The 27096-nt window shown below is 43.0% G+C and overlaps 1 protein-coding gene across 2 annotated transcripts in view; it reads right to left on the bottom strand.

The window, feature by feature from the left end:
- The window catches only part of LOC113158366 (RNA binding protein fox-1 homolog 3-like), a 327372-nt gene that overhangs the window by 196961 nt on the left and 103315 nt on the right, over positions 1-27096 (bottom strand). The window contains exon 4 of one of the 2 annotated variants that reach the window (XM_026354255.1): positions 21418-21480. The gene's annotated coding sequence lies outside the window, so the exon portion shown is untranslated. Of the gene's footprint in view, positions 1-21417; positions 21504-27096 lie in introns of those variants that run through there. The other variant, XM_026354263.1, reaches the window with a different exon arrangement.

Consider the following 27096-nt stretch of genomic DNA (forward strand, 5'->3'; position numbering starts at 1 on the left):
GCTTGTGAACGGGAATAACAAAGAGAAACTACATTCAGTCTCACATTAATACTGTTTATGGAGTTCAATTCTAGGTGTGCCCTCTGCCTATCAAAAACTGAATTAATGATAGTGATGAAAGCTGCAGGTCGTGAAGGCCTCGGTGCCGCTCTGCACTGTGTCATGTAGGAAATGTCACATTTAACTCATCTCACAGTCAGTCTTCATTTTCAAGACAATCTAATATAATGTATGTTCCAGAGCTCCATACACTGAATGTATGAAAGTTACGTCTGGGAAGGGCAGTATAACAATAATCGACCGCAACAACAGGAGAAGATTTCATTTAAAGCTGCACTCATTCATATGCTCATACTAAAAATAGATCACATGATGGCATCTAATGCGAAAAGGGCCACTTGTCACCTGACTCTGCCGTTCTCCACATCTTTAGCATCTTTTAGCAGTTTGTTTTGGCTTTAGAGACCATGTACAAAGCTCCCATATGCTTCAAACACCCGACACACAGACCTTTAGAGATTATAGTGACGAAATATGAACATGTAGCAGCTGCGGAGTTATTGGAAGACAAACACAGATTAAATAGATTTTGGAAACAGTGACGCCAATGGAATGCAACTGCTCTCTAACAGCTTTGCCACATCAATTTAGCATTAGGATGACATGTCAACAGGGTGTTTTCGGCCTGCGTGGCAGATAAGTCTGGGGTGACTACAACACAAAAACTGAATTCATATCATAATAATACGTTTTTTGTGCAGATAAATTTACAGTTATGTCGGTTGTGACGACAGTTCACACCGAATCATGCAAGAACATTGCAGCATGAGCATTGTGTTCAGTTATTCATGTTAACGTTTTTACCTATTGGTGCTAAGCAACCAGAAACCACTATTTGTCAAGGCCGCGGCATATTACAAATGTAATAGTATTTTTCAGGGGGAAAAAAAAAGCAACGCCAGAGCAGAACAGCATCATACTGTTACTGTATGTCAGATTATAAACGGTTCACCCAACAGACTGTGTCGACCCATCCTCCAACAAATACGCTCAGCCTCTATTCAGCATGCAGACCGGCTTATATTAGCACTGTGCAACATTAATGAGTATAACTAGCATGTGTGGTGCATGCCTTTCCAATGCACATCCACGCTGTGATATAAGTGTGTGTGGGTATGGCTGCTTTTATGAGTGGGTTCGTCTGGTTCGCTCAACAAAATGATCCATAACAACCACACACATAACTGTGCACACAAACAAACACACACGCACACACACACAAATCCTGAAGATTAGTGATTGTACCCTGTGACCCCAAGACTGTGATGCTCCGCCTCCTTCCTCTCTATATATATCAGCCAGCTCGGTGCATCTTTCCCTGTGTTTTACACTCATAATAAAATGGTCCATTCTGCTCCTACACGTTCCTCCTCCCCCTCCACATATTCTCCTAATGAGATAAATTAGCGCCTTGCAACAGATGCATGGAATATACACTAATGGCCACCATCTGTCACTCATCTATGGGAGACGGAGTGAGAACGCAGCGCTAAATCCGATCACAAGCCCCTGGCAGAGCCCCACCGTGGTGAGGAGGAGGGAGGAAGACACACAGAGAAAGAGATGGAGAGGAAGAAAAGAGGGAGAGATAAAGAGTACAGTGCAGAGCGAGGAGGGGGTGGCAGTGTGGGGGTTTAGGTGCAGACTGGACAGCGGTACAGTAAGTGGTGGAGAGGCGTTGGAGCTGCTGTACAGCAGGTTAGACCTGGTGATTCAGCAACCACAACAAGATTTTTACAAGTGTTGAAGGGGGTTTGTGCAACTCCCTCTGGTCACTGATAACAAAATTCACAAAAGGCTTTGTTTTTTATAACATGTTTTGGTTTTTTTTTGTTACTGGGAAGCTCTGTGATATTTAGTAATTTAATACACGAAGATCGTGGTGGCTGTGCCCTATTAATACGCTGAGCAGTGGTAATGGACCTTCTGTTTAAAATATATTCACTACTCTACTACTTTGGATGTTGCATATATATAGAAGCACATGGATTAGATGTGGAGATACACTTATATAATATGCCGAACACCCAAATGGTTACAGTAACCCTACACTGAACACTAAATTGTAATGAATGAGTGAACAGTGGCTTGAGTTTAAAGCCAGTTGATATGATTAATGTAGGCTTTACACTTCACTTGCACAAGGGGTTGTTTTGGCATCGTATAGACTGAAGTCATAACCCATGATCTGTTTAACAGTTTGATACAGATAATGTGTACTTTACAGTCAGTGGTATCAGTTTCATTAATTTGTCTGTTTGTTTTTAATCACATAGGCTTTTAAATAAAGGAAATGAATATTACTTGCTACTGCATGGAGATGTATAGGCTTCTTTCATGTTTCATGCTCACTGATTCCATCTGAAACATGTTTTTCTTAATTGAAAAAAAAAAAACCTCTTAGTGAACCTACTGCGCATCAAGTACAAGGAATTTTCCTTGGTGTAACATCAGACATTTGATCTGCATATTCTTGAGTGATGACTGCTTTCTCACATCGCTTTGTATAGATGTTAGTTGTTTCAATACATCGATTTCAGTGAAACCTGCTGAATCAATAGAGCTTAATTAGCCTAATGTTTCATGAGGTGAAGCCATTTACAAATAAACACCAGCATATAAAACTGTAATTAAATCAGAGAATCACTGTACATAATGCACTTTAGAACTTTAACAACTATAGCTCAGATTATATAAATATTACTGGTTTTCATAAAACTGTTTAAATAATGCAAATGACTTTGTTGAGTGCACAGCTTGGTGGAAGCAGCACAGATTTGCACTTCAGTTCAATGTCAGAACGAGCAGGTAGGAAATTGTGTGTGAGAGAAGACTTAAGCACCTCTGCAAAGGGCTTAAGTAGCAGTCTGAATTGCACCATTTATGCATAAGGTACCTAAAAAAAAAAGAAAAAACTCACTGTGAAAAAAGCCTCAACATCAACTCTCACTCTAGGATCCATCACAGATATTCTAATAGAGCTTCCTCTTGACGGCCGATAATTCCCTCAGCAGCGTTCTCCGTCAGAACGGGGAGCTGCTGCAGAGCGGGCGGACGTTCTGACAACCTACTGCGGCTGTACCTGCACTGAAAAGTCAGCTTTTCATATCTAATGTCACAGCGACACTTCCTCTGTGCAAATAGCCGCAAATCCATTTATAGAATGTAATCAGACAATGATATATTCCAGTTTCTATCCTGGCCGCAATGTACATTAGCATGCGGCTTATGATGAAAGTGAAAGGAAACAATGAGAAACAAAAAGGGTGATGAAAAAGCAGACAAACGACGTGTCTCTGGAAACAGGAGAAATGAATCACCCGGGGAGCTGCCCTGTACAGCTTCCATGAGAACAAATGGACTAAATCCAGGTACCATTAATCACAATTTGCATTATGTTGGCCATAATTCATTTTTAAAACTAGTTTAAGTAATGACAACAAGTGGAAATTAATTACTTGTTGCAAGAAAATAAGCAGTGTGGGTCACTGGAGAAAAAAAATAAAATAAAACAACTTACGAGAAGACTCTAAAAGAAGATAGAGCAACATGAGAGTGTTAATGTCACATAATGAAGATAAAACAAAGATATTTGCCTGTTCAGCACAGTGGAGGTTTAATACCAAAGCAATTAAATCAGATATTTGTGTATTTAAGATGAAAGTAAAATTGTGGGCTCCAAACAACTCTTCCTTGGACGCTGTCTTTTAGTTAAACAGACGCTGTTGTACTGTAGATTGGGCAGAACCGCTGATCCATAAAAACTTCCAAATCCAGTGATCATGCCACATCAACATTTCCACTGAAGGCTTCACATAAAAAGTAACTGGCCCCATAAAAGCGATGTCAAATGCAGCCAACCTCTCATAAAACGCACTGATGAAATTCTCAGACAAAACTATAAATGGCATCTGTAGAGAAAAATAAAACGCTGCACTTTGTAGAGCGGAGCTGGGCTGCTTTAATGCACTTTTTTTTTTTTTTTTTTTTTACAGTCAAATATGTAGACCCCGTGACACACATTTGACAACTAATAGCAGCACCACCAATCTGCTGCAGCCTTGAACATCCGAGTGATCCACACAATCCAATCTGTACATCCTGTCTATATTTATATATTCTTTATACACTGACATTTTTATGATGCTTTCTAAAGGTTGCGTGTGATTAAAGCCTCAATGGAGTTGCACCAGCTATTCATTAGTAGATGTAGAAGTGGAAGTTGTTTTTTTTTTTTTTAATAAAGTCTCAGTAATTCTTAGCTAGCTCAACATGATTCCATTAAAAACAATGAATGCTGAGACAGAACGACAATGTCAACACAAAGAGTATATTGTAGCTTTACCTTTTGCATTTATACAACAAAAAGATCCTGTAGCTTAAAGTCAGTTTTGTTCTTTTTATTTCTTGTCAGGTCGCACTAACAGAAAAGAGGTCCATTTGCCATCTCACCTTCTAGTTAACCTCACGTGTATGAATCTCTATCATTCATTGTACGTACAGTACAGGATGCATGATTTATTCATTTGCATCTTAAGTCGCTGTTGTCCAGATGATCTTGCTGCGCTACAAGCTCACCGTGGCGACTTTCTTCATTTGCCATTAAAACTTTTGTAATGGAAATAAAAACTAAATCCTCTCAACTCATAGTTGGCTCAGTTGCAAGAACTCACAGACGTGATGCCATTTTTAAATCCTTCCTTCTTTTCTTTCTCCTATAAACTCGCACATATGGTATCATATGGCAAAAAAAACAAACAAAAAAAAAAACGATAGAGATAGCTCGTGGTTAAGAACACAAATGTTAATTTAGGTTTCTTATAGAATCAGAACTCGTGTCTCTGGCGTAATACTTGAACAAGCTGTACACAATGATCAACCCACTCAACCCCCACACAGTTACTTTTGTTTGTTATATAAAGGGCACACTATGTCTTTCAGTTGATATTGGACATAAATTGGAAGGTGCACAATCATCCAATTCTGGGCTTATTTACATGCCCACGTATATAAATACAAGCAGTGCAAGAACTCAGTTTAGAAGAAGAGGTAAGACCTTCAGTCCAACATGAGTGGAATATGATTTTGCATTTTAAAGAATATTAGGCTGTTGAAAAGTCATTTTGCATTCAACACAAATGCACTGATGTTAGTTAAAACTGCAGTATGCGCTATTTTCAAACATTTTAGCAGGAATATAGTCCATAACTCAGCTTAATGTGGAGAGGTGCTGCCAAAGCCTCCTGTGACTCATTGAGCAGTCAGACAAAGGTTCACAGATATGTCTCTCTTAATGTTTTGGGGCAAAGCAAAGCTTTTTTTTAACCTCATCATAGAATTTGACACAAATTCTGCTTGATGAATTTGTTTAGTACTATTCTCATTTATGTGAATTCATGATGATGTACGCCACAAGCAGTACAGTACAGTAGCAGAGCTATGTAACATGTCTCAGCTTTAATAAAGGCTGCTGTTAAAAGTGGAGCTATGGTTTTACCAGTATTTATATCATAATTAAAGAGCATCTTGTCCAGGTACCAAGATGTCATTTATGTTTTTACAAATTGGAGTTTTCGAGTTGAGGTAAAATATTAAGGCAGTCGACTATAATAATGAATCTGGTGGTAAATCTAAACTCACATTTGATGCTGGATGAACTGTCTGTTCACTGTATATTAATGAGAACTGCTCAACTATTTTATTGCCCAGATTTTCCTAAGCCTAATAAAGTGTAGGTCTGCCTTTTTTTTTTTTTTTTTTGCCGGCTGATTAGAAGGTTTGGTATGCAGTCACGTCCTTTCAACAACTCGTTTCATTTTGTTTTGTGATTGGTTGCTGATTTTTAATTGGATTTCCTTTTTTTGTTCCTGTCTCTCTTCTTCTTTTTGTGTCTGCCTCTTTAAAGTCCTTTGAGACTCACGCGTGATAAAGGGCTGTGGAGATAAATGACCTTGAACTTTAACTTGAACTTTGGCTGCCTCTCCGTCTCTTTTCTGTCTTCTTTCTCCCCCTGTCTTTCACTCCATCTTGCTCATCCTCATTTACATGGCCTTGGCTGCAGAGCTCTAACAATCCATTAGCTCGGCGAGGATGTTGAGGAAATCCATGCAAATAAGTGTGAAATTACACTGTAATCAGTCATGTAAATCGCACCGGTTCTCAATCTGGGCATCATCGTTTCTTTGTACTTGTTTAGAAAATGGCATGCGGGGGCGCTGGGTGAGGTTTAGGAAGAGCGAGACAGCAGGAGTGGAAAAGGGAAGGAAAAGACAATAAACAAAGTGTTTGACAAGGAGGAGGAGATGAAAAACACTCCAAAAAAAAAAAAAAAAAGAGCTTTGATTCTTTATTCAGGACTGAACTCATTCTTTCCCGTTGGATTCAGATTTAAAAATTCATACCATGATCAAAATTGTTCAGCAATGGAAGGCTTCCAGCGCGAAGGCTTTCTGCCTCGTCTTTGATGAGGAGAAAAAGGGGGAGGCTGGAGAGAAGGAGTCTGATGAGACACGGGGATGAATGTGTAGGTTTGTATGAGCTTTGTTCACAACAGAGCGGCTGCAGTGCAGTAGACTAATGTAAAGGGGAAACACATTGAGGAGGGCAGTGTTTTCCTGTAAGCATAGCACAGACGAGAGCAACACGGAAAAACTTTGAAATTGTTTCTTTTACTTTTGAGAAAACACTCAAGTTACAGATGTTTAATCCCACTAGAACCACTCAGTGTGTACTGTACGCTCTACTCTGCAGTTCTTTCAACTTTACCTTTGCCTTCAAGAACAGAAATACAAAGATCAGGTACTGCACACACATCCATCCTGAAAGGATAAAAAGAACCACTGAGCACTGGCTTTGTGAAACACTTTCAAACTGGTAGGACTCCACTAAACAAGCTATCAAATGATAACAATGGTTCTACTTTATCGTAATTTTTCTCTTATAAATAAAATTCCAAAGAACAAACCAACATCAACAATGAATTTATTCTGCATAGGGTGCATTCAGACCAACAACGGCAACGCATCTGAGAAGACAAATGCACCAACACACCGCGCTGTCCAGTCAAATGGACACAAGTGGGCAACGTGAACAGCTAAAGATGGGAAAAAATGCACACAATAAAGACAGAGAAAAAGGTGGATGATGGCTTGATATGCATCAGCTAGAGGTGGACATTAATTCAAATATTCTATCATGGTAATTAAATGGTAAATGATTTAATGACTCGAGTATTGCCACGAACCAGCTCTCATTAATTTACAAAACTGCATAAATGCATAATAAATAGTACAAATATAAGGAGATCTACCTTTGTAAAAAATAAAAAAATAAAAAAAAGATAGAAAACGATCATTTTATCACTCAACGTTGCAGCTAGTTTGGAAAACATAAAGCTGGGACTGTAGATGTGGAATAGGAAACAAACTGGTGTCTCTCATTTTAATGTCCTGTGTTTTGTCACCCTCTCATCTCCTTCCTAATCTTTTGCCAAATGACCAAATGCAAGAAGAAGAAGAAACCTAGTGGCCCGCTAGTAGGTGATAGGTGGCCTACTTAATGAGTATGTGCATGATAGGGGCTAGTAACTGAACAATAAATAGCATGGTAAGAGTCAAATCGGCTGCTAACATCAGCATTGTGAACCACAACAGCAGCACGTCGTCATGCAGCCCACACCAGCCACAGCATGACATTAATTCCTCTTTGCAGAGAAATCTTAAAACACATACTAAGATGTTAAGACCCATAGTGTTATATTTAGATGACACGCTCCTTAATTATACTGACAAACTCCGGTGTTAGCAGGATAAAATCGTGAAGGATTTTGATAACGCACCTAAATTTACCAGCAGCCCTGCTCTTTGACTTGTAGGAAACAGAATGAGAAGCTCTTTACAAGCATCCGCCCATTGAGTTACTTTAACTTAAGTACAATTAAGAAGTCTAAAGTGTAGTAAATATGTTCTTTAACAAAAGGGAGTGAGGCTCAGCAGCAGGCGGTGGTTTGAGAAACTGGCGTCATTAGAGCTGCGGATGCTGGTTGGAGTGAATTACAGAGACAAGATGCACTTTCGAATTGCGCTTCCACACGCTCACAAGTGTCTCCTGTTGAATGCCACAAGCTGCAGCACAACATACCGTCCTGCATGTGTGTGTGTGTGTGTGTGTGAGCTCTTGTATATACATGCGCAAGTGTGTCAGCATATGCGCGTCGACAAGCTGGGGTGGAGTGAGAAAGCAAAGCACGAGTGCGACGAGGGATCAGGATTTTGGCTCAAGTACAATCTGTGGAGGAGTCACTCAATGAGCTGACAGCCGTCAGTGAATCCTGGTGGGGGAGAGGGCTGAGCTACTGTGGTCAAACACACACACACGCACACACACACACACACACAGACGCAGACGCAAACCCAAACACAAACACAGAGAGACTCCATCAGCACTGGGAAGCTCAAACAGACAGATGGGCTAATTCGTGACTGACTGTGTGTTATGAAACATTATCTCTGTGTCAGTGAAATCAAAATAACATTTTGGGTGTAAACGCGGGGCTTGTAACTGCCAACTGAACACCACATGGCCGTGATAGATGCATATGGACTGTGATGGATGGCGGTGGAGAAATGTTTTGTTGCTTAACTGCTGCAAACGCTGTTCATCGAGTCATCCGGGGTGAACCGCGTGCAGCCGTGTACGTTTGCCAACCGCGTTCCCACCTGACAGCGCCAAATTAAGCCATAGAATCAATTTCAAGAGTCTGGAGGAAAATGAAGGCCATTATAGACTTTGAATTTTATTTGCTTTCCATTGAAAATTAAAGGCTATCGACAGGCAGCTTTGTTTTGTTCTCTTTCACCCACTCTTCGGTGAGAGTGCCGATAGGTGGTTGCGGCTGCATTTTAATGGCCTGGCCCCTTTAACGGCCGGGAACAGAGCCGCGTTATAATCCCCCTCGCTCAGGATTTGTGTATGCAGGGAGTGTATTGTAGCTAACTGAACCTGGCTCACTGCTCTCCACGGATGTTTTGTTGTCAAATAATGGGAGAGTGATGGGGTCCTACCCCGCTGCGAGCCGCCACAAAGATTAGACAGATCTTCACACTGGACGATTGGGGAAATTTATCACTGTCACTGGGTGCCAATCCATGCTGTTGCCCCCACCACCACTGTTTGTGGTGGTTTCTCATTTGGAACCTGTAAACCGGTTGTCATGTGTACTTTCCACTCCGATAGTGATAGCTTTAAGCAGCGCCTCAAAAAACTCACCCTCTGCTTCATAGTCTCTGCACAAATGCTCGGCGCGCTCTCTGGCGTGCATGGGAAATTTTAAGGAGTGGGGATGATTTGCGTCGGTGTGGATGCGTGTGTCATGACATCCCTGAGTGATGTGAAGAGATATATCTGCAAGAAAAAATCAAAACACGCGGCGTGTGATGTGTAAACTTCCACCGTCGTACCTTCTTCACCTTTTTATCTTTCCTATCATCTTGATTTAACTGCATTTTTAACTCACTCGCCTCTGCAGAGCTATTCTGTGTAATAATAGCACATTAACTGTGTAGGCTATTGTTAAAAGAATCAAATATCCAGGTTTATTCTCTGTATCAGTTAAGGATGTTCGTGACCTAACAGTGAAAAAACACCAGCCATGTGCTCTAAAACACTGTGCCGCCATGTGTTAATATGCATATGTGCATAAACTGGTTGCAAGTGGAGCATCGAGCAGGAAGGAAGAAGTTCTCCTTCCTTTTGTGAGTTGAAAGGGCACATTTCTCAGCCAGCATATTTTGATCCTTCCCGAAGTGCTGCTGGAATTAGCATGCAGGAGAGAGTGCTGAAAGGTGCTCCGGACCCTTAACTCAATCTCCCCCTCTCTCACTCGCTCTGCCTCCCCTCTTCCTCAGTTAAAAGTAATGGATTGTGGCCGTCTCTGGCCTCCGTCCTGTTGCGTCACGCCTGCTAGCCAGCCAGCCAGGCGGGAGGGTAGAGCTGTAGGCTCTGTTATTTAGCATCCATTCCTCCACAGTCACACTCGCTAACTTTGAGGCCAGCTGTCCGAGCACACCAGGCCTCGAGGATGGCAGCACTTCCTTAACTGAGAGGTGACACCCCCCTCCACGTTCTTTAACAGATTGCCACCTCGGGCCAGCATGTCTGAATACCAATGAATACCAGAAGAAAAAAAAAAAAGACTCCTTACTACAGCAACAGACAGGAACAGTGAGGTAAAATAAAAGAGACATAAATTATGGCAATGAAAAGAACATCTAGTGAAACTCGGTTGGAGCACAAGGTTAGGACATCTTCTTTATCTGCACTAAATAGATTTTTATTTGGACATTTTTATTCTAACCAATGCTTTTTTCATAAAAAGAAGTGAAAATATGTATCTGTGACACTTTTAAAAGTCTTGCTCTGTTTAACCAGCAGTTCAAAACAAAACATATTCCATTAAAATTTAATTCAGCTATAACCAGCAACGGCTCCACATTCGAGAAGCTTGACTGCTGGCAATTAAATGTTTGTGGACTAGTCACTTGAATTACGCTTGGAGGTTATTTCCACCAGTGCTTTAGCATCTCTCTGGCTTTTTGGCCTCTTCTAACTCGTGGTTTAAGTTTTTTAAATCACATTTACTGGCTCATCCTTAGCACTCCCACAAAGCCTGTTTCCAACAGCAACTAGCTCTGATGAACCCACTGTGCACTACTTCCAGCACCAGAATAGCGAGTGAAGAGAGAAGAGCATTCACCAGTCCAAGAGAGAAAAGGGGGATGGAAATTGGACTGGATGTTGGATCAGGTGGATTCAAACCATAGGAGGAGATAATGTGTTGGGCTCGTGTGTCTCTCAGCCTTTGTGAAATTCATCGTCAACAAAAAAGAAACAACTTACGCAACTTTACATTTCAAGAGTATTTACAAATGTACGTCTGCATCTGTCAACCTGCATATTCAAACTGACAGCGGAGCAATGGTCGTGGCTGTGCGATCGCTCCTGACATTCACCCGACACACACAGACACACACTGCAGTAGTCCTGCACTGATGGGTATGCAAAACTCGAAGTAGGTAGATATGCTGTGGAATGTGCAAGTGGGAGCGTATGTTGATGTACAATCAGTGCAGGAGTCCCTCACTGAACTGACAGCTGTCTGTGAATCCTGGTGGGGAGAAGCCTGAGCCACAGAGCTTAATGAATGTGCGCTGCCATCAGCTCAGAAACACACTCACACACACACACACACACACTGGCATTAACTGTACTGCTACATTAGCAAAAAAAAAAGTAACATAGTACCTAATAGAAAGAGGAATTCCTTGGAGAAATGTATCCATAATTACAAACGCTGCTACAGTGGTGAGTCATATTAAGTTGAATGTCAATGAGCAGCATTGTGTTCTATTAGAAAAAAGAAAAAAGAGTAAAAAGGCCTGGCAGGCAGCGCTTACTGTACGTGACTTTTTAAAGTAACACAACAGTTCCAAAGAGGATAAATCATCTGTGCCCACATTACAAGTGCATCAGCCAAAAAAAACCTGCAACATGATTAGAATATCTCGAAGGTGGACAAGTCCAATCATCAGCAAAACATAAACACAATGTCATAAACATACAGTATACCCAGCACGCGTTGCTTATTGAAATGATTACTTAATACCAGCATCCTGAATGGAAATTCTCACTGGTCCAATATGAGCAAACAAACTCAAAACCAAGCTTTATACAGTACAATCTACTGTAGGAGACACTGATCAGAAAAGTCATACGCTGTAACTTCACCCCATGTACGCATATTAGATTTTCTTATATAAGTGGAGGGGGAAGGAATCCAATAACAGCTTGGCATTAATTATGTTAATGATTTATTGTAGCATCATTTGTCATGATACCTCATGTATTTTACATTTACCACTTGTACACCCCGAGTCTCCACTAACACCACCTCTATTTTTCCCCATGTAGGTTCAACTGTGGCGACTGAACTTATTTTTCAACAGATATATCCGAATAGCAATAAGAAAATAGCTGCAACACAGGAAGCAACCCATTCCTCCCTGAATAAAACACAGCAGATTCATTTTATTTTCCCAAATTCACCTCCAGTGAAGTGAAACGAGAAACTCTCCGCTCACTTAAGGTGACAAACAAAAGCACAGTCCATTAGAAACAGCATGCAGAGACATACTGCCGCATTAACAAATGTAATCGAGTTGAGCGGCACATGTATTTTTCATTTCTCCTGCCATTGCTTCATAAGGACACAGTCACGCAGCTGCAATCATATCACAAGACAAAATGAATTTGAAGAGCTCGCTGTGTGTATCTGCCTTCCACGCTGCCTTAACTTCTGTTCTGCCTCCTCACTGCCAGGAGAATTAAACCTCAGTGTGCAGTAATGGCAAAAGTGAAAACAGCCCCCATTAAACGTGATAATAAGCTGTGTGATAAAACCATGTTCAGAAAAATTACAATACATGTGTCGTTCAACAAGATTTATTAGTTCAGGTAGCAATTTGTCTCTGCAAGCTGTTTCTAATGGATTTTTTGAGCATAACACTTTCGGAAGTGTGCATTAAAACAGACAGCATGAGCTTTGAATTGTGACATTAGTAGGTTTTGATGTTTCCTGGGCAATAATGGCAGCAGAAAAACAAAATGCATCATCTCGTAAACAACAGGAAGGGAGTTCTACACCCAAAGAAAAGCTCGTTGAAAGTTGAGCATTTCTAGAGATTGCATTTCAAGAAAATATAATGAAAAAAAAATGTTTATAGCATTCGTCTTCGGCTACAATATGTATGGTACTATAAGTCATGTTCATAAACTTCCTATACCGCGGTTCATAAAAACACAGAGAGAGAGGGAAACGCGACACCAGCACAGCGAGAAGTGGATGTAACTATGATAAATGCAACACAATTAGACTCATTTTAACCGTATGCTGCGTCTGTGGAAATAGAAACTAAACTGAAGGCAAAGAGGTAACTTGGAAAGGAACAGCCCTAGCCCTCTCAAAGGTTAGCAGGCCTCGATGGAGTGCTTTACCTGAGGTCCCCCAGAGTCTAGGATTGCCAGTGGGTTTATGTAATCACAGCAGACAATGCGGCGCAAAGGACAAGCCATGCAGCCGGCACACTGTGACCCACTCCATCTGGAACTGAATGTTGCGGCTTAAACTTTTCCATTGACCAAAATCTGTCACGCAGCCATTTCACTGTCATTTTTTTTTTTTTTTCCTAAATTGCCCGATATGCAAGCAGCAATGACAGTCATCTGAGAATGTCATCTAACCGAACAATTAACAGAGCAGCAAAAATGTGAGGTCAGATATAATTAACATATGTGCTGCTCAGCTATAATTGCTCAAGTCTACAGCAAGTAATTAAATCATTCAAAGTGAGCCATGCAGACAATAACTGGCTGAGTTTTTCACATCTGCAAGAGGCGGTGGGGGGGGGGGGGGGGGGGGGGGGGGGGGGGGCATGGAGGAGCTGGTGCGCTTTGCTCCTCCCCCGTCACACCACCACTGGGACCACATATTCACTGCACACACACACACAGAAAAAAAATAAAGAAGCAATAGATGCTCTGCTAGTAATCATCTGACAGAAAGAGCAAACACTGAGGGGGGGGGGGTTTGCTATGTGTACTCGGAGGAGGAATGGAGCTCGCTCCCACGAGCCGGCAGAGATCCTCGATTTTCTCCTTTATTCTCACAAACGGAAACAGTTGAGCTCCATGCTAAAGGTGCTCTTAATTGAGGGTGCTGAGATCTGCTCGTTAGGATACATGCATGGGGCCGGCCTGTCAGACAGAAGGAGGTGGAAGGAAGCAGCATTAAGTGAGTGGCAGGAGCATTATCAGTCTATATTTCACAGGTGTCACTGGGGGACCCTGTTTCGTCCTCTGGGTGTCATTTATTAAATGAAGTATTGAAAGGGATGTTTAAGCTAGAAACACTGGCCCTGCCTGGACCAGGGATTACACATTGTAACTGGAAGAAAAATTGCATTTCAATCTTGGAAACAAAATCCAGGCTCCAGGGTATTCCACTAATATATTACAGAACAGTTCATGTTATATTCAACATGCTTCCGATGTCGACAGAAGGATCACTGGGCTGAGGCTTATCCACACCAGTATTCGATGGTTACCACTGGAAACATTTGGTTCTGTTGTTATTTGGTTCAACCTACAATTTCTAAAGCCAGTAGTTGCTGCCTAAATCTTTGATAGATTTCAATATTTCAATCTAAAAATGATTCTAAGTTGAAGGGGATTTGATGTTTGGTAGCTAACAACACTTGTGTCAGATGAATTTCATGCCAAATGTATAACTAAATAATCGCTGGCTCATGTAATTTAATCCAAAAGATCCAAGAACGCCATGTTGGAGGAAGAATGGATGAGAAAAAGATAAAGAGAAAGCTGAAAAAGGAAACAAGACAGATGCCGAGCTGGCGTCTTTAGGACCAGTAAGTAATAAAACTTAGCTGGCTTGTGGTGTTCGTGTTGTTGTGCTCGCCTGGTGTGTGGTTATGTTAGTGAAATTAACAAGTGGTGGCAACAGAACTTTAACTGCTAGCTAAACCTCTTAAATAAATATACAGTAATACACTCCAGTAGGACCATTCCCTATGACCTCAATAACCTTTCTGACAGTTTCCATTCAAGCTGAGAGAAGAAAGTCGATTTCAGGAGAGTAGTGCAGACTTGGATTGCATCACATATACTGTATATATAGTGGATGAATGGTTCCAGTGCATGTCACATGATTGCAGGCATCCTGCCATTTAAGTCCAGCTGGAAACCCTATTGCTGCAAGTCCTATGCATCTCCTTCCATGTTTTTTGTCCTGTTTCCTTACTAATGTTATCAAATGAACCAAAAAATGCCAAAAAACTATGTTCATTCTATTCTTGCATTTCATATTTACAGCATAGGAGTTAGGCCCAAACTGCACACGTCAAGCTTACTTGACAAGCTTACCAAATTAATTCCACAGCGAAACCTTCTGGTTTGATCAAACACATTCTCACTCATACATTTTTGTTGGACTGGGAATCTTCAGTCGACTTAACTTTCATATTTTTGGACCACGAGGGGAAACCTGGATACCCAGGGGAAACCCACACAGGCATGAGGAGAGTGTACAGCCTCCACACAGGGAGGGAGGGCCACTGAGCCCTTCCTGAGGATTTGTTTCTGTCAAATGAAGAAAGGCGCTGGCAACTTTTGACATTATGTTCTCAGCGGACCGCGGATGAGGTCAGAAGCAGCACATCTTTTTTTTTTTCCCTTCTTATTCAGTGGCAAAACTCAAGCTACAGAGTGCCTTGTTACAGTACGTCTTTCTTTTCATAATAAACCAATATGCTTTCAACCTGTCTGACCCAGGGACTGAGACCTTCCTGTACAAATTCAAAACACTTTGCGTGTGCTCTGTTCTTGACATTTAAAGCCATATGAAAATTAAAATGGATCCCAATTAGAGCTGCAGGAAGCATAAGGCCCTCTAGGTTCTCTTAGTAACTAGCTGGTTTAAACACTTCCCCCCCACAAAATGCCTTGAAAATTGACCTTCTCATTCTGCGAGCAGCGATAAAAGCAGCCTTGAGTGGCCTCAGATTAAGCTATTTTGATAGTCGTCTGCGAGGATGAAAATGTGAAAGTAAAAATACGGTAAAGCAAAAAGGGAACATAATCACACAGCTTATACTGTAGCTGCAGAGGTAGTGCCTTGCACTTAAATGTTCCACATCCTGTCAGTAAAGAAACATGACATTAACCACTAGGTATTAATGTAAATCACAGGAGTGGAAGACGTTAATAGCCACTTTACGACAGGTGATTATTATTGAGGCGATCGTCAGCGGACTGACACTGTGTACTGAATAAAGTCTAAAAATATATGAAATAATGTGAGTACATCCTACAGAGCCCCCGACATAAACACACAGCAAAGCTTTAACAGCCTAATGTGAAGGAAGGATGGAACCAAAAAAACCAACCTATGCTATATTTAAACTTGAGGGCGCCGAGGCAGGGATGTCTGTTGGATCACCTGTTGAAGAGCATTCATTTCAACAGGGGAACAAAGGTCAGCATCCTTGCTGGAGCTTTGATTGGCAGGCGGGGGAGCCTGATGCCCACAGCAGCGGCCCAGCGGAGCAGCCAATGGTGGCGTGTGGCTTGGCTGGGCCACATTTCTGACTCAATGCTGACTAACTGAGTGTGTCTGCTGACAGTGTGTCTGACTGATAGGATCACCCCGGGAGGCTCTTCCAGGGCCTGTACAAAGTGTCTCTGATAGGCCAGGCCTGTAGCACTGCCGCAAGGGCCCGCCGACAAATTAAATTTAAGCCCTGCTAATGCATAGCGTAATCATAGAGTAAGGTGGTGATAAATTTTTCAGCAGGGTTACCATGGGCGCAGCAGAGGAAGAGCTCGTGCAGAATCAGAGATGGTAAAGAGAGGAGAGGCGGCAGCAGGAGAGGGAAAAATAGTCGAGTGTGACCTTAGCTCCACGCTGAAAAATCCAGTGCTCAGAAGCCAAGGACTCGTATGAAAGAACAACAATAACACGCCATTATGAGATGTAACATTTTGCGACGACCTGCGCTTCCAGGGGGAAATTTGAAAGAAAAGCAATTTCACATTAAACTATCTGACACAATGCAGGTCTGTGGAGCAGAAGAGGGGGCAGAGGGGGAGAAAAAGCGAGGCAGATAGCTAGGAGTGTGTGCGTGCGTGTGTGTGTGTGTGTGTGCATGTGTGTGTGTGAATGGTTGGAGGGGTGGCAGCGGCGGTGGCAGTGATGCGGTGTGTTCAGGAGCTTCTTAACAGCCATTGGCCAACTGGAGCGAGACGCACACATCCCCTCCGCCAAGTTAAAAGGGATGGAGTGGATGAAATTTCAAAGCCTCCCCTGCAGACACACACTCTGCTTTGCACACATCAGCACAGAGATGTTCAAATATTCGACTCCGTCGTTCCAGCCCGGTTTCCGCTCCCGTACGCCGGTATCAGACATGGGTTCTGCTGTGATTAATGAGAAAGCCAAACCCGAAGAAAACGTTTCAATATGCATACGCGCGCGTGTGTGTGGGGGGAGAAAACTCTTTCCAAACATCCAAATGCCTCTTTTATCCTTCCATGATGCTTAAAAACTCTCCTTAATTAAAAAAAAAAATAAAAAAAGAAAAACCCCGTGATTAGTTGCTGCAGGCTGTACAAGGAGTGAAAGTCAGTGTGAGATAAGAAAGGAAGTGCCACATATTCACCTACTGAACTCCACTCAGTTATTATGACCAACAGTGGCGCTCTGATTAACTAGCACAGTGACATCGTTATAAGACATATTCCACGAGCGCCACACAAAGAGTAACTCTGCGGGCCTCTTGCACAGACAACACAGAGCCTCAGAGCTCTTCCTCCTCCGCTTTTATTTCCCTGAGTTGACAGCCTCGATTTGACCACTGTCACCTCCTTTTCTTTACAAGCATCCCTCTGACTGAACATCTGCACAGCCAACATCTCAACAGCCCGTGTCATAAAACAAAACGCAAGCATCTTTATATTTGGACAAAATCAAACGAGAATTATAAGATTTCCCGTTTTTTGTTGTCATTTTTTTTTTCTTTTTCTTTTCTTTTTCTTATTTTGTGTTTTTTTTTTCTTCTTTGTGTTGGCAACATCTTTGTTGCTAAGCAGTCGTTGCTGTGGTGATTTTGCACTGCACTTCCCAGAGATCACAAGTCAGTCAAAGTGTGTGGCCGGCTCTGTGACGTCTCCCTTAGTGAATCTGATTAAAGGCAACTTGTTTGTTGTTGTTGTTTTTTTTTGAAGTTTTTTTTTTTTTTTAATGTAATTTGAATGCCATGACGCCCAGTTACTCCTCACTTTATTCACATGCACTGGCAGCATGAAACACAGCAAACTGTTTAACAAAGAACTGAACAGCAGTGGAATAATCTACTTTTCAGCTTTATAAACAATAAAAAAAATCATCAGATTATCAGGTGAGGTACAACACACAGTTCCAGGCCTCATGAGATGGACATTGGCGGGAAATTGCTTGCATTTAGTTTATTCCAAGACAGTAGATCAGCAGGAGTCAGGTTCACATAACTAGTCTACCACCCCCCCCCATGCTATCAGACCTCTACATAAACCCCTACTGATATATATAGTCAGACGCACCTCCAGAATTACTGTCACCCTGAGTAATTACAGCGATTAATGCACGGACAGAGTGCACTTCTGGCCTCGCCGCTATCAAGACGCACGTGGTAATGGATCAAAGTACGCTCTTAATAGAGAATCCATAGCGGCTAAACTGAATTAAAATAAACATATACCTGTTTTGATCAAGACTGACTTTACCCACAATGCACTTGGCGGGGGTGGGAGATCGTTTACCAGCATAGAAACAAAACAGAAAGTGGTCAGGTTCGTTTGCCCTTGTCGTTGCGCTCGCGCTGACCTCTAAAAATGGACAACAAAGATCATATCACGAAACCAATACTAGCGCCAATGGCCTTTGCACAAATTGATTTAGCCACCCAGAACTCACTCCCATCTCAATGAGGTGGCAGGATGCTCAGAGCATATATCACTGTCACACAAACACCCTCTAGTGAAATGTGATTTTTATCTTTATGAGCTTTTTTTTTTTTTTTCTCCTCCCCATTTTCGCTACAGCATGTAGCGGGTTTGTGATAAGTGATGAGAAATAAAGGCACATTACGCTAATACAGGTGCTGCCGGCGCATATGGGCGCTATCACACAGGGAGAATGACACTGTTGTGGTCCTGCGCGTTTGAAAGCGGCTGGCGAGGCAGCAGGGGGCCTGTGGTATATGGCTCATAGATCACTAATGTGTGGGTGAGAGTTGTCACCAGCCAGTGCCTGGCTGCGAAGCACAACATAGTTTATGGCACACAACCGCTAGACGTAAGCATGAATTGTGGCCCAGGCAACAATGAGGAAAAGCACACTAAAAATAGATAAGCTTCTTTTTTTTTTTTTTTTTTTTTTGCATTCGCCCCAGAAACAATGGCACCTTTTGATTTTTTTTTTATTATTTTTTTTTTTATATGTTCAAACTGTGATAGAAAAGATAAAGGAAGCGGTGTATAACGTCTGACTGGGCCTGTAGTAAAAGATCTGGATAAATACAGTTGAGAGGCCTATGCTAACCTGAAACGCACCCTCACTGAAGGCTGGAAAGACACGATAAATGTTGCACTTTCAAGTGTGTTAAAGGCACTAAGATAGTCTGAGCTTTCTCCCTTTCCAACTGACAACCTCTGTTACACAGTTAATTACAGCCAAGTGCAACACAGTGCTGTGTCAATTATCATGTGCTTTAGCTCTCTCCCAGTGGATACTTTCACTGTCTGGGCTTCACTGCTAAAGTTTCTACCTTCTTTTAATGCTATTCTGCCCAGGTCTCGAGGCTGAATTACATTCGGCAGACAGAGCTGTAAAAACAGAAGGGATTTAAGGATTCAGATTGGTGGAGGGTAACCTAATCTTCCGTAATTGGGGGAATGGTTCTCATTTATATCAGCCTACTTTAGAAAGCAAGCTCGTCGGCAGTCTGCTATCATTCCAGGCATTTTACTCTGACGATTCATTTTCATAAAGGCAGGGGAAAAGGAGGTCGGCTGTCACGGCTACGAACACACATATTAAATCTAATCATCATTAATCAACGTACTATTCTTACTTAGCAGGTTGTGGAAAGTAACATCCACAACATTAATGCTACACAAACTTCTCCCACGTGCTGTTTTTTTTTTCCCTTCTTTTATTTATTTATTTTTTTTTTTGCTCGAGCCGCTGTGGTGCTGTGAAATAAAACATTCTGGGCTGCGTCGAAGCGAAATGGAACTAAAATGGTAATCCTCTGCCAGGCGAAGCGTTCTCGCCTCGCCAGATGCTTAGTTCTGAAATTTGCCTAATTGCCACACTCAGATCAATCCCTTTTACTCTGCCAAATGAATCTGCCAAAGTGTGTCGCAAGCGTTTTGTTGGCCCAATATGCTTTTTCGCTCACAAATAGTTGTGTTTTCAGGACACTTGGCGAAAGCACTGACAGAGGTTTTGGTCTCCGTGACATATCCGCGAAGCCGGATGCACGTCCACCCCTGCTGACCTGTGTGCCCATTAGCTATGGCTTCGCCGTGAGGGCACAGGGCCTATCCATCTCAGCCCCCACACACACACAAACACAGAGTACACCCACACTTCATATGGCTCAGACACATGCCGTGGGTGGACTAAATGTGGACCTTTGATCAAAGGACAGCATGTGGGAATGGAGACTGACTTATTGACCTCCACACACACACACACACACATATGTACATACATATGCTCATCCATGCATATGTATGTACATATATGTGTGTGTGTGTGTGTGTGTGTGTGTGCAAAGTAGTTGACTCTGATGACGTACAGTTCAAACTATGTCACAATTATTCACACACATATGCCGGCACAAATGTTAAATAAAAAAGCTAATTTGCGCAGCTGCTACTGTAGTTATTAAAACTAAGTGCATATTATGAATGGCACACACATATGCTCAGCACACCTCGGTGAAGGTTTCCACCAATATAAACACACATCTACGATTCATCTGCCATCTGCCAAGACGATACATTTCCCATCATGATGAGAGATGACTGTATGGTATAAGTCCTCATTCCATAAATAATAAAATAAAACCCTATGTCAGTAAATCAAAAAGAGAGAGAAGACGACAGACCTCTGTGTGTGTAAATATGGAAAGTGACAGATGAATCAGAAGTTTAGTCAACAGAAAAAAAAACCTTGGTTCCAGCTGCCCGGCTGTCTGATGAGCCACACTCTGCTTGTCAACAACATCCCCTATCATTTTCACACAACTATCTACTCACAAAACCAAGACCCGCCCCCTTCATCCCTTCAGCAATTCCACCATCCTCCAAGAGAAACACCTCCGAAAGCAGAACGGAGCAGAGAGCTCGCAGCAGCAGCAGCAGCAGCAGCAGCAGCAGCGGTAACAGCAGCAATCCCTTTCCTCCCTTGTCTCTTTTTTCCCTCCCCTCATCCCTTTCCCGCTCCTTTCCCTGTTTCTCCGCATCCTCTCTCATTCCATTTTGCCTCCACTTCTTTTTCTGCCTTCCCGCGCTGCGTTTGGCGCGGCGGATGAAAACATGAGCGAGGCAAAGAATAAAAAGAAAAATAATATATGTATATCTAAAGAGAGAGAGAGAGAGATAAAGAAAGAGAGAGAGAGAGAGAGACACAAACCGACACTGGGAAGGCTGGAGAAGCCAAATTAGCATGAGAATACTCACAGTGCTGTTGTTGAAGGAGCACAGGGATGGGAGCGCGGCACCGGTCCCTCCGTCAGATTTAACCTGCACACACAAGATTGAGGAGGAAAAAAAAGGAAAACTAGGCTGTGAGAGCGGCAAAGAGAGAGGGGAAAGGAGGAGGAGAGAAGAGCAGGACAAGGAGGAGGAGGAGGAGGAGGAGGAGAAGAAGAGGGAGGAGGAGGGAGCAGAGCATCCAATGCATGCACCAACAGGAGCCCAAATAAAGAAATGAAGGATTCCTCGAGGAACGAGTGTGTGTTTGTGTGTTATGGCAGTGATGGTGTGTTTGTGTGTGCGTGTTGTTATGGGGGTGGGAGGGGGGTTTAAGGACGCAGGTTGTCTTTGGGAAATATATAAAGCATACACACACACACACACACACACGCACATTCACGGGGTTGCACTTGGGTGCGCAATCACATCTGACAGGTCTGATCTGCGGTCCACCTACCTCCTTATCACTATCTCACTATTCCACAGCACTATGCTCTCTCTCTCTCTCTCTCTCTCCCTCACTTGCTCACTCCCTCTCCGTGTTGCTCACACTGATGCCAGAGATTCAGCCGCTACAGGGGAGCTATCGCCCTCATCGCTGCATGTAACCGAAAGAGGGAGGGTACTGCCGGATCTCCCGCCCGCCCGTCCGCCCGCCCACACCACACAACCCAACTCCACGCACCCACCTCCCTCCTCACCTCCAGCTCCACCTCGAATGTACAGAGAAAGAGAATGCTTAAATTGAATGAAAGCAATCCCAGTGGCATTGAGGCAATTATAGAGGCTGCTGGCACTATTTTCTGCCTTTTTCGTCCTGCCCCCCCCCCCCCCCCCCCCCCCCCTCCTCCTTCTTGTTCCCTCCATCATCTCTTGGGCTGGTTGGAGAATCTGTTTTCTCTCTCTTTTAGTTTCGCGGTGCTCCAGACATGTGCCACTATTAATGCAGCTTCTGTCACTTCAGCTGTTTGGTCAGGCCACTTTTGCCTCTGCCTTCCACCTTCTCAGCCCATGCAGAATGTGCCTCATTCTCCAACCTACCTGCCTGCATGATTGCTAACCCCAGAAAAAGCACCACAAGACCTGAGAGCCAGACCTCGGCTCAACCTGACAGCACCACTGAACTCCAGCAGTTACTGAGAAGTAAACTATATTAATCCTTCATGGTCTTATCGGGCCTAAAGCTACCTTAGCATCGCATGGTGGGTACAGAACAACGGAAAAATTTCAGGAGAATTTAATAACAGCCTTTTATATCTTGTTATTGGAGCCACTCCATACTGCCCCTGTATTTTCTTTCTTGCTTTTTGAAAATCTAGCGTTACATATATTACCAAAAGAAAGCTGTAAGTCAAACACCTCAGCCTCTAATCAGGTACCCCCCCTTCTCCTTCCCTTCAACCCCTGCACATTCCATCCCTCCAGCCACTACTGCACTTTATCTCTCCTCAATTAACATCTTCTGAGCGAGCCTCTATTATCTTAACCACACAGAGCAGAGAGGTCCTCCGTGGAGGACGGCTGAGCTGCGGACAGAGGGCTCCCAGCCCTGCTGCTGCTGCTTCAATCCACAGGCCTAATTAAAGCCCAAGTCAGACATGACAAACTGCGAGCGGAGGTGCTACAGAAACAAACACTAACAGAAGCATTTCCTGCGCGGGCGCATGTAGCCTGAAGGATTCTCTTTGTGAGGATTATCTGCCAGAAAACAGCTACGTTCACGTCAATGTCATGACAACATCATCTAAATCTCTTTTGACGGCTCGGTCTGATCGTGTTTATTTTATACCTTCTGTACAGGCATCACCGCAGTGTCGTAGTATCCACTGTAAATCATTCTCCATAAGAAGGCAGAGAGACAATACCACTAAAGCTCAAGGATTCCTATAAAATATATAATTGATACAGTTGGTTGATGTCAAAAGGCTAATTTCTGTTTTGTATAATGCCCGCCATGCCCAGTTTGGTTGCCCGCACCAACTTCAATTTCACCCTATGAAGCCATCAAACCACCCATTAAGCCATCAAGCTGTCCTCTTTGTCCTTGCTCCCCTGTCTGACAACAACAGTGAGAGCCACACAGTGTCGCATACAACTGCAATCTCACCACAGAGGCAGCCTGGTGATTTGGCCAGCCCTGTCTCTAACTTGGCTCAGGGTAGACCATTAAGAGTATTCCATTACTGTTGGGTTAACCTGTCACACTTGGCTGTGGCTCTCTTTATTGTCTGGCCGCTTTGTAAGGGCAGGGGATAAAACTCTATCATTGGGACAAACGACCGCACATGCCACCATTCATCAGATGCTTGGGGTTTCCCACCGTAGACAGTGGACATTGCGACCTCTCTAACACTGCGGGGGTACCCTTCACTCCGCCTTAAAACACCACCTCCCAGGGGCAAGTTACACAGTCAAGGATGGACACATCAGCGTCTTTGGTTACATAAGGTTTCCCTCCTTAATCATGACTCAAGAAATAGCAGTTGAAACAGGGCTGAGAGAGCTAATGTATTGACTAAGATCAGATAGTGCGGCAGGCAGTGTGGGGAAGTGATTAAGAAAGCAGACTAGTGATCAGCGGATGACAGGGGTCAATCCCCTGTTGGGCAATTGGGTAGTGGCCTTGGGCTAGGTACTTAGCTCCAACACACCAGCTAGATATTCAACTGTGTGAGTGGATAAAATGTCAAATTCAACTTCACCCTTTGCAAAGGTTCAAAGCAAGGAGATGACAGCAAACGCTTTGGTTATTAAAAAATTCATATCGTAATGAAACAGCCGTGTTCCATCTTCACACATCCCCCTCCAGCAAACACGGCGCTCCTTTTTTCATGGGATCCATCAAGGGAGGGCCACAATTAAGTGACTAATTTGATTAGGAGATAATGTGAGTCCCACTTAATGGAAAGGACAGACTTCACAACACAGGCAGATTAGTTTGGTGGATGCCTGCTTATTAATTAAGACAGCCTTGTGTGCCCATATTAAGTCAAATGCACAGATGCAGTTTTAATGGGTCAGGGTATGTACAAGTAAGACAAATGGAAATCAGCATGTGCAAAAAAAAAAAAAAAAAAAAAAAAAAAAAAAAAAAGCAGAAACTGGGAAAGCTTCATGATGTAAGCTTAAAATGACTGTGAAATGTTTTAATTAAACTTCTAAGTTCTTAAAAATGTTCCAATTCATTATCTACCAATTCATAATGTAATTGGTAGCCGGGTTTGTTGTTAAAACAAGCCGAAGTACTTCTCATCTTGAATTTCATTGTGTGCTGTGCTGCATCTGTGTTTCCACTGTGTGTCATCGCACACCATCACAACAGCAAATCATTGGACTCATTCAAATTACCGCTCTTGCTGCCATTCGGTTTCGGTTTTGTGACACCACAGACACTACCGGCTTTTCATGTATGATTTGATCTGCATACCGAACCACAAGTACAACGGGACCCAACAACTTTATACCTGGGCTAAGTCATTTTCTTTCTGCCATTTAAGTCCAACAGATATTGCTTGTAGCTTATGTCGTACATGTCCCAGTGTTTGCCCACTGCACACTGACAGTCAGTCAGATAGATATCCAGTACAATCATTTCTGAGTTCCCATAGGAAAAGGTAAAAGTCACAACCGAAATCATGAGAGATTGCTGTATGTGCAGCAGTCCTTGAGTTTGTGCTCGACATCTAGATGGCGGGTGCAGCCACTGTGGTGCTTTATGATTGCGGACACACTGCACACTCCCAAACGCTCTATTTACAGTACCCGAATCCCTGCTGCGTCGTGCGGGAAGGATATAATCTCCCACTGGTACTCAGGGTGGTGAATCTGACAATGTCTTCTGGGCATACCAATGGCAACCTCACCTCTTTGTAAGGAGTTATGTTGAATGAAGGAAGAGTAAAGGCCCTGTCAAAGTGAGGGGAAATGGGAGTGTACAGAAAACCCCAGTGGAGAAATACAGTCATACCACTAACATCAAAATTAATAGTACCAGTGGTACCACCTTGATGACTGCTACTCCTATCAACTGCTTCTGCACAGTCAGCTGAACTCAGTTCAATCGAGTAGCCAGGTAGAAAAAGCCACATTTATATGAAATGTGTGCATGCATAGTCATTTTGAAGTCTGTGATCATCTGGAACGTGATGAAACTTAATTTCCATTACGTTCAGAGAATGTTACATTTGTACAAAGTGTGAGGTTAAGAAAGATAATGCAGGGCAAACTGACATGAGGCTTACTGTCATTGAATTATATCAGCAAGGAAAAAGTCATTGAGAGATACATTACATGACTTTACCAGTCTGCTTAGCTGTTCATATATGTGCATCATATGATACAGTTATATAGTGAAGAAGTTTAATGAAGCCATGACTGCAAAGCGAGGTGTCAGGTGACTTCCCTCCTGGCTATATGTGCATCTCATTGGTATGTGCAGTGTGATGAGGCCTTGGCTCTCTTCTGATTATGATGTCTGCTGAGAGCTGGGCCAGCCCAGGGTGACAGCCAAAGCGACAATGCTGAGATGGAGGGAAGATTCAGAGAGCCTCTGTTCTCTCACCAGGGGATCCCCCACATCATTTAGCGCCTCATGCAGATCGCTGCTAGTGGCAACACAGCCCTCTGGGCCCGGGGAATTAATGTACCAAGCAATGGCAGGAGTAATTTATTAAAATAACACACCCTGATGAGAGAGCGGAACCAGGGTTGCTCTTCTTCAGCTCATCCGCCAAGGGACGAAATGGCATCATATAGGTGCTAGGACTAAAAGCAGCAGAGGAGCAACTGAGAGAAAGTGGAAAGCCACTACACAAATTGTGCAACAGTCCTCGCTGTCATTGCTTATTTATTTACCCTCTTTCCATTTGAGTCAGGCCTTGTATTAAATTGATCCCTCCTGCCGCGTTTTGCCTTGTTGAACAAGCGCAAAGCCCCGTTAAGTGTCTGTGAAAGGCTGGTGATTGTGTTTGCAGCGCCCCAGGTGCGCTGCGGCCGTCCGCTCTCCTCTATCTCCCCCGGACAGACAGGATTAGAAGCTGGGAGAGGGACTGAATGACCCTCTGGGGGGGATGAGAGACAGGCAGGCAGTGAGCAGCTTGATTCAGGGCTAACACACACAAATACATACCGACAAATACAAGTCTATGCATGCTCATGCACACACATATTCTCTTAGTCACACACATACAAAGTGTTTAAGGTTGAGCTTAGCTTGCCCCCAGACAGATGTGTGGTCAGCCCGAGGCTCAACCATGTGCAGAGGTAGACATGCACTTATCCATTAGCCTGCAGGCTGAGAACTACAGTATGTAGCCTCACACTGCTGAAAATATGAAAACATCTGTTTAATAGCTCATATCCATGCTCTGATAATTTTTTTTATTTTTCCCTTTTTTTATTAAGTCAATCAAGATTTGTGCACATTCCTGCCAACATTGTCCCTAAATAGTACTGCAGAGGGGTTGCAGAGCCATACTGAGCAGCGGGGCACTTCTTAGACTAAATGAAAGGAGTTGATGTGGTTCCCTGCTAGAGCTGCTGATGGTTATGCATAGTGATACATGCAGTTTTACACAGGAGGTCTCACATTTACATACATTTACATCTTAGACATTTAGCTGACACTCTCATCCAGAGTGGCTTACTACATTTACATGAGTGGAG

This window comes from Anabas testudineus, chromosome 8 (assembly GCF_900324465.2).
Source record: "Anabas testudineus chromosome 8, fAnaTes1.2, whole genome shotgun sequence".
Taxonomy (NCBI): domain Eukaryota; kingdom Metazoa; phylum Chordata; class Actinopteri; order Anabantiformes; family Anabantidae; genus Anabas; species Anabas testudineus.